Below are 8,611 nucleotides of genomic sequence, written 5' to 3'. Positions count from 1 at the left end.
AACTACAGTCTCACAAGTTTCCCTCGGGAACACAAATGCAAACATTCTTTAGAAAATCTATCAAATGACTCCAGCTCTAACCACATATAAAAGCAGAAACGTTAGAAATGAACAGACACATGGTTTTCTATACAGAAATCTATTAGTATGATTCTACACACAAAACAGAGAGTTGGGGGAGGAGAAAAAAGACTTAATTGATTATAATAAGCTCTTCCATTTCTCAGCTTCATGCCTGACCTGTTATTTGCTTTGGAGACAGTGGTCAAGAAATCACAAGAGATGCAAACGAGTTACTGCAAATCTGATACATAGCTTTGCATCAGATGAGTTTTCCCGGCTGTAGTGTGATGTAAGTATTCTAAGAATACTTAAGGCGGCCTATGCTAACCTGTGGCTTTTGGTAGGTTGGGTGCACTACGTGTATGTTCGACTTTATGGCATTTTCAACTTTATTAGAAACAATCACATTCGATCTCAAGGAGGGAGCATCGGGTAGGATGAACACCCAGCATCCTGTCTTGATAATTACTCAGCAAAGGTGTGAAAAGAGCTGCTCTTCGAAATCTTCAAGATGGTGGCATCTGTGAGACGGTCAGTAGGAAATAGGACTTGCTGAAAATGGCGTCTTTGAGATGGCTCAGAAGGAAGTAGAACTCGATGCTCAAACCTGGAACCTGAAATCTATGGTATAACCAGGAGCCAACTTCTACAATTTGTCCTTGGGCAAACATCCACATACCCACATCCATCTCTCTCCTCCTCCTCTCTCTCCTTCCTTCTCCTCCTCTCCTTCTCCTTCCTCCTCCTCCTTCTCCTTCTCCTTCCTTCTTCTCTTCTCCTTCTCCTTCTCTTCTTCTCCTTCTCCTTTCCTTCTCTTCTTCTTCCTTCTCCTTCTTCTTCTTCTTCTTCTTCTTCTTCTTCTTCTTCTTCTTCTTCTTCCCTCCTCCCTCTTCTTCCCCCACCTCCTCTCATTTTATCATTTTAACAAAGAATCAAGTCAACCACATGAAAATCAATAGAATCAACTAACCTGGGCCCACAGGGGCTCACAAAGACTGAACTCTCTGCACATATGTTAGAGTTGTATTCTGTGGGACTCCTAACAGTGAGACAGCGACTGTCTCTGACCATTGCCTGCTTTTGAGATCCTTTCCTCCTACTGGGTTGCCTCATCTAGACTGAATAGGAGAGATCCCTAGTCTTACAGAAACTTGATATGCCAATGGATAAGTGGATGGAGGTGGAGGAGTGGGGAGGGTCTGAGAGGAGAGGAGGGAAGGGAAACTGCAGTCAGGATGTAAAAATAATTCATTCACTCATTCATTCATTACAAATTTTTAATTAAAAAAAAAAGAATCAGGTGAACTAAATGCAGGCACACTGCAGTCAGAAACCTAGCATTGACTCCTATAACCTTTCCATGATATCACCTACCTACCAGCCACACAGTATTAGAAACTCAACCCAGTGAATAAAGGTAGGGTATAGGTGTGTGTGTGTGTGTGTGTGTGTGTGTGTGTGTGTGTGTGTGTATGTCTCTGTGTGCATGCATATATACATGTGTGTACGTGTGTGTGTGCACAGTGTGTGTGTATGTGTGTGTGTATGTCTCTGTGTGCATGCATGTATACATGTGTGTACATGTGTGTGTGCACAGTGTGTGTGTGTGTGTGTGTGTGTGTGTTATGTACACATGCACGCATGTCCATCCTGGGGATCAAATTCAGGGTCTTGCTCTTACTAGCAAATGCTCTACCACTAAGCAATGAACTGTTTCCTCAACTCTAGAAAAAAATTTAAAGGAAAGAATGCTACCTTATCATATGACAACCCCCACTAGATTACTACCTTATCATATTCTACCCCCACTCCCACCCTCAGATTCCCAAACCTCTGTTTTGTCTTGCTATTTTTCTTCCGCTTAAGTACTGTGATAAGAGATCTTATCCATCCCACGGATTCTATAACATGCATCTGCTATTGTTGCCTCTAATCCTTTCACAAATTGTTTGTGTTGATCAGTAATGCTAAGCCCATGTGCGCACTCACATAGTCTAAAGCATTTGGTTGAATTCATCAGTCGAGCAACAAGAATGTAAAGTCGCTTTCGTTGAGGTGAGTGAGACTATATTGTGACAGAGCTGATCAGAATGGTCCCATGAGTTTGCTTCTTGAGTTTGCCAAAGATAGCTCGAAGGTGAGAAATCAAAGAAGACAATCACAGAAGCAAGAGAAGTCACCAAAGGTCTAGTCAGTAGCTCAAGGTGCCCAGAACTTAACATGTGCATAATAAAAGTAAGAACTCTAAAAATCTCTGAGGCAAAATGTAGCAATTAAAGTACAGGCAGTGGTGAAAGTGGGTGTGTGACCCTCCTCAGGGCTCTGCTGCACGCACGTAAGCCTCCTGTGGAGCCTGTCCTGTTCTCCTGAGGAAAGTGAGCTCTGCAGCCAGCCAGCCACCGCCCTGGAGGCACCATGGACAAACAAGTCCTGAATCAGCTCCTGCAGCAGCTGAAATCTCAATCTGAGAGAGTTCTCCTGAGGACCCAGGGCTTCCCCAGGGAAAAGAGCTGTTGTCAAACAGGATTCAAAACAAGGAGGAGCCTGCCTTACTTTTTACATCCAGGCAACATATTTTTTTCATTTTTGATCAAATTAATTTCCTGGAAAATGAAGTGGTATCTAACTTCACATATAGGAAATGACCTTTCTTGTGGCTCACAGTGGCAACTGTGACATCCAATTGCTGTTCTTTAGTGAGGATAACCTTGCTGCGATAAAACACTGACCCAAGCCAACTTGGGAGAGGAAAGTGTGTATTTCAGTCTAAACGTTATAGTCCATTGTTGAGGGGAGTCAAGGTAGGAACTCAAGGCAGGAACTGGAGCAGAGGCCACGGAGGAACAACGAGAGAACTTGAAGATGAACTCTCATATTTAAGGACTGACTGAGATGTTAATACAGATCTTGATTGTTCTAGGTGAGTTAGCTGTCCTGTGAGGTAGGTAGAGCAGTGACATTTCCGGTGCTTTCTCACAACCGAATAGCCAGAATATGACTCTCTAGTTTCAGAGAGAACTCCCTCCCATCCTGGGAAGCTGCACCCTTGGGATCCTGGATATAACACCCCTAGGAACATATGCATAACATACCTAGACCCCTGTCCTCTGCAGAGCATCTGAAAACTGCAAATGTACAGCCCAGCACTCTACAGATCACCTGGGAAGTTGTACAGTGTGGAATACATGGAGAGCCGTACACCATAGCACACATGGGAACTGATACATGGTGCTAAACCTGGGTACCTGCATACCATGAAGTTACCAGGGCTTAAGTATCATAATGCATGGGGGTCCTGCACAGAATTGGATACCCACCCAGGAGCCTGCCCATTGGGAAAATATCCATCATAGCACACCTGGGAAACTAGCAGTGTAGGATACTCAGGAACTGAAGATGTCATGTTCTTAAGAACCCATCTCTCTCTACTCATCCAAGTCTTCCCAAAGAGACCAGCAGCTGCTTTACTGTCAGGGGCATTCAGGGAAGATGTCTTAGCCTCACTGAGAAGACTAAGCTTATTCTGTGAAGAAGAGACAGGCTTGGCTTGACAGACCAAAATGGACAACTGCCCACAAAACTGAGTCCGAAGATGTCTCTGCATTGGAATGCGTGAGTTGGGGAATTGGAAGGTATTAAATGTTTCTTCTCTCTCCCAGGGAAATGGAGAAAGACTCCAGACACTAACCAAAGTAAGAGCCTCAGGACCAGTTCCTTCCAATCTCCTCTCTGGATCCATAAATGACACCTGACCCAGAGAAAGCTAGCTCTCTGGAGAGGGCCAGCTTCAGTCCTAAACACAATTTAACCTGTGTCTCTTCTGCACATCCTATACTTCTTGACTTTTCTGTGCACACCATGTTTTCCTGTAAACTGCACAGAACCGCTGCCTCAGCTCTATACGATAGCTTAACATCCCCTCTTCTTCTTGGTGTTTACTGTGCAAGTGGCCAAGCCAGACTATGGCAAAACATCTCACTATCAGGACACTTCATGAGCTATGTGCACGCGGTCGTTTGTTGACCGCATTAATTAATGCGCTTCAGGTGAGTTTAAGAGCACAGCACCTGTGGTTGGCTCTCTCTACTCTACAGTCAAAAGCAGCATCTTCTAAGCCTGACTCATGCCAATACACACCCATAGGAGTGTAGCCACAGGAGGCTATCTGTGACTCCCTCACCTGTCCAGGCTGCTGTCTCAAACCCTTCTGCCTTGTCCAAGGCTGTCAAAGCTAAGTTGTCAGAATGTAGACAAGACCCACTTTGAAACTGGCCTTTTAGCCCCACCTTCTTTGGATGAGAGGGAAAAGCCATAGACCTTTCCAGGGATATGTCTAGTTGAGATACTTTGATTTGCTCACGTGCTCCTCCCACTACCTTCTGGGAAAACCAGAGGAAATGGTCTACCTGCTGTACCAGCGTAGGGCAGGTCAGGGTCGTTGAGTTTGTAAACTTGGCTCTAAGGAGCGAAGAAAATAGCAATTTGATCTTTTTTCTTCCTGATTTCAAGTTTCTGGGGAGGAGAAGTGTGTGTGTGCTCGTGCGCGTGCTTACGAGCGAGGATGAACTAAGAAGGGTAATTAGATGTCTTATGCAATTTATCTCTATCCCGCTCCTATTTTTCTCTTCTTTAGCTATCTGAATTGATTGCATATATTTGGCCTAAACCCCACGTTAAGTGTTCCTGATGGTTTTGGCAGATTTCCTGATGAAGTGCCAGCTGCGCAGGTAGCAGAAGAGGAAATGCCAGCTCCTATCCACGGAGAAATTAGTGAGCCTGTAAAACTCACACAATGACAAATGTTTTCCAGCTTATGGGAAAGTTACCGCAGCATGTGCGTGTGTGAGCAATGGGGACGAGGAAGAGCTGTTTTAATGTGAGCTAGGACACAAAGGTTTGAGCTTGGTAGCCTCCATTTCTACCCCCATCACTGTCACCCTGCCATCTTCTCCCAGCATGCCATGGTTTCAGTTAGTTAGTTGGGTCGGTTTGCCATATAAACATACAAACATCTCTTCTCATGTCCTGGCTGGTTTTGTGGGTCAACTTGACACAAGCGGTAATTATAACAGAGAAAGGAGCCTTCCTTAAGGATATGCCTCCATGAAATCCAGCTGTAAGGCATTTTCTGAATTAAGGATCAAGGTGGGAGGACCCAGCCCATTGTACGTGGTACCATCCCTGGGCTGCTGGTCGTGGGTTCTATAAGAAAGCAAGCTGAGCAAGCCAGGGGAAGCAAGCCAGTAAGAAACACCCCTCCATGGCCTCTGCATCAGCTCCTGCTTCCTGACCTGCTTGAGTTCCAGTCCTGACTTCCTTTGGTGATGAACAGCAATGTGGAAGTATAAGCTGAATAAACCCTTTCCTCCCCAACTTGCTTTCTTGGTCATGATGCTTTGTGCAGGAATAGGAACCCTGACTATGATACCTCACAACGGTCTATTAGCACTCAAAACCACACAGTCCAAGCTGAAAAAAGTCATGGACACAGAGTCTTTTTGTGCTCCATCCTCATCAGTATCCCCCCACCCCCACCCCACCCCCGCCCCAGCTTTGGCCTCATCTTTCTCTGATGAGTCTCATGGGAATTATAATTATAGGTAAAGGAATAACAAGAAGCAGAACCGAGATATTTCATTTTGTTATACACGGCATCAGTAGACTGCTACTCACAGCGCTGTGGGGGAGGGGTGTTTACGGACGTGTTATATTGCAGATCTTAAATTGTACGCTATTAGCCACTCCCATTGACTACTGAGGGGCTGGGCTGGGAAAAGTCAGAGCTTTTCATTTGTGTTTACTTGATGAATTACAAAGGGCAAAACAAAATGTGTAGGTCTGCTGAGACGTCCTTATCTTATCTGAGGCTGGCTACCAGTTTCATGTGTTGCTTGCTGGTGTCTGCCAAATCTCTACCATCCTGCTTAATTTTTAATTCTAGAAAGAAGATCTGGTTGGCAGAAGAGAAAGTCTTGTTCTTGTCTTCCCACACTGTTTCATGAGTCGGTTAAAAACTAAGAAATATGCAGGGTTGATGGGAGGGAAAGATGGCCAGTGAACCATCAAGGTATCAGACAAGCACCTCCTCCATTTTCACCCTTCAGGGCTTTGGACCTCTGGAGCATGAAGTCAGAGGAGCTGTCCTTCCTCCAGTTAGCAGGTCCTGAATAAAACAAGGTGAGACTGCAGCCAGGAGAAAGAGAAATAAGAGCAGGATGGTGGGATTAAAGCGTTACCCCGCAAAGACAAGCGGATGCCCAGACAGGTGGATAATCACCTCTTGACAGGAAGAGCATGTGAGACAGGCGTTGTCCTTTTTGTGGCTGGGCTGGGTCTTTCTCACCACCTCATAAGAAAAGCTGTGATTTGGGATGTGGTTAACCAAACTTCAGGGAGGTGCTAAATGGTTACATTCCGCAGCATGAAACACACACAAGGTTTTAGCAGATGATTAAAAATGGAGAAAATAAAATGGTCCTTCAGAGTTCTGAGACCTCAAGTGAAGAGGAGTGGGTCCCAGCTTGATGCTTCTTTGCAGCATCCTTGGGAGCGGGAAGGGCATGACCTGTAGGATAACAAGGCATGGTGGAAACCAACAACACACAGGTGCACTGTGAGCTCTGAAGCAGAGCTGCCCAACCCAGGCAGAAAGTGCTGGAAGAGAGGAGTGAGGGCACAGGCCCCATGCCATGGAACTGAATGCCATTTCACCTATTTTCAAATTATACCTGCCTTGGCTCACATGACCGCCTGAGACAGAGAAGCATATGCACATTTAGAACACGAAGCTTGGCCATGGGAAAGGCCACACTGCCAACCCCACAGGGCTAAGGAAACAGTGGAGATCCCAGGCTTACTCTGGGTTCTGAGCAAATTCTCCTATAACCACACTGTACCTCTCAATGGTGCCTGCAGAAGAGGAAAAAGATCGCAGGGAAGTTAAAGAGGGTAAACACAAATAAAATAAATTAAAACAGCAGAATAAACCCATACCAACAGCTCAGCCCAACAACAAAGGGCTACCCACTTCAATTGAGACAGGGATTACTGGATTAAAATGGCCATTCTAAGATTGTTTGCTATCTATAAATACAAATCTAAAACATAAGGAAGCAGAAAAGTATGATCTAGTTAAGGGATAGAGAGCATTCAAAGAGGATTGCTTTATGCAAATCCCCTCTCTATCAACTAAACATAGCATCTAATCCCACAACAACGGACGATCTTATAATAACAAAATATCCAATGCTACAGGAGAAGTAAACTACCCTAAATGTGAAGGGATCCATTAAAATACCTCAACGGAAAAAAAAAAAAAAGCCCTGCACAGTAGCACTAACCTGCAATCGCAGCAAGTAGAAGGCAGAAGCAGGAGAAATGGACTGAGCTTTGGGCTACATAGTGAGTTCCAAGCTAACCAAGACTATTAAGAAAGACCCTGTCCTAAAAAACTAACCATATGAAAATTATGCAAAAAACTACAAGAAAAGAATGATAAATTATGTGTTATAGGAGAGTTTAACTGTCCCTACAACAGAGACAAATAGTAATGTTAAAATAAGAAGTGTGAACTCATTGCATATGAGGCATGCATCCTTAATGGTGGGGACCGTTCACGGAGCCTGAACTTTTTCCATTGACACCAAGTGGCCTGCATTTATGTACAGCCTGTTTGGAGATGCAGTTCCATTGTGAAATGGTTAATCAAGCTAATTAGCTTACACGCTACCTTGCATAATTATTGTTTTGATGGAAGCTTTTAACTCCAGTCCCTTAGCAATCTTCAAGATTGTGATGAGCTGTTACTAGCTGTGTGCACGGGCTGTGCCTTAGAACTCGAACTCCTCCTCCTAACTGAAATCTAGTCTCTTCGACTAGCATCTCCCCAAACACACACCCACCACTTGAGCCCTTGATAACCATCAATCTACTCCATGTTTCTATTTCCTCTCCTAAGTGTGGCTTACTTTACTTACCATAATGCTGTCCGGATGCATCCATGTCCTAGTGAATGGAGCACACACATGCTCACATTCATGCACCTACATGCACATGCGATTCTTTATCTGTTTATCGACAATAGACCCTTAGGTTGCCTCTGTAACGTGTCTATTGAGACCAAGGCTGCAGTAGGAGTGTGCTGTCGCCTTGATTTTAACTCTATTACATAAATACCCAGTAGTGCAACTCCAGCATAAAAAGACTTCTGTTTTTGTAGTGAGAGGCTGCAATGTTTTCCGTGGCGGATGTAATAATTTTCATTCCCACCAGCACTAGGCAAACATCCCTCTTCCTCCACCCCCTTTTAAAACTTATCTCTTCCCTATTTTTGAGCATAAGTATAATTACAAGAGAGAGTTAATTTTTAATTTTTTTTTAAATTTATTTATTTATTTATTCTTTAATCTTTTTTTTTTTACAGTCTAGACTTTATTCCCCCCCCCAGTCCACCCTCTAACTGTTCCATATCCCATACCTCCTCTCCCCACCCCTGTCTCCAAGAGGATGTTCCCACCACCACCCCCACCCCATCAGACCCCCCCACTCC

This window comes from Rattus rattus, chromosome 2, assembly GCF_011064425.1.
Source record: "Rattus rattus isolate New Zealand chromosome 2, Rrattus_CSIRO_v1, whole genome shotgun sequence".
NCBI lineage: Eukaryota > Metazoa > Chordata > Mammalia > Rodentia > Muridae > Rattus > Rattus rattus.
This window is presented reverse-complemented; position numbering follows the sequence as displayed.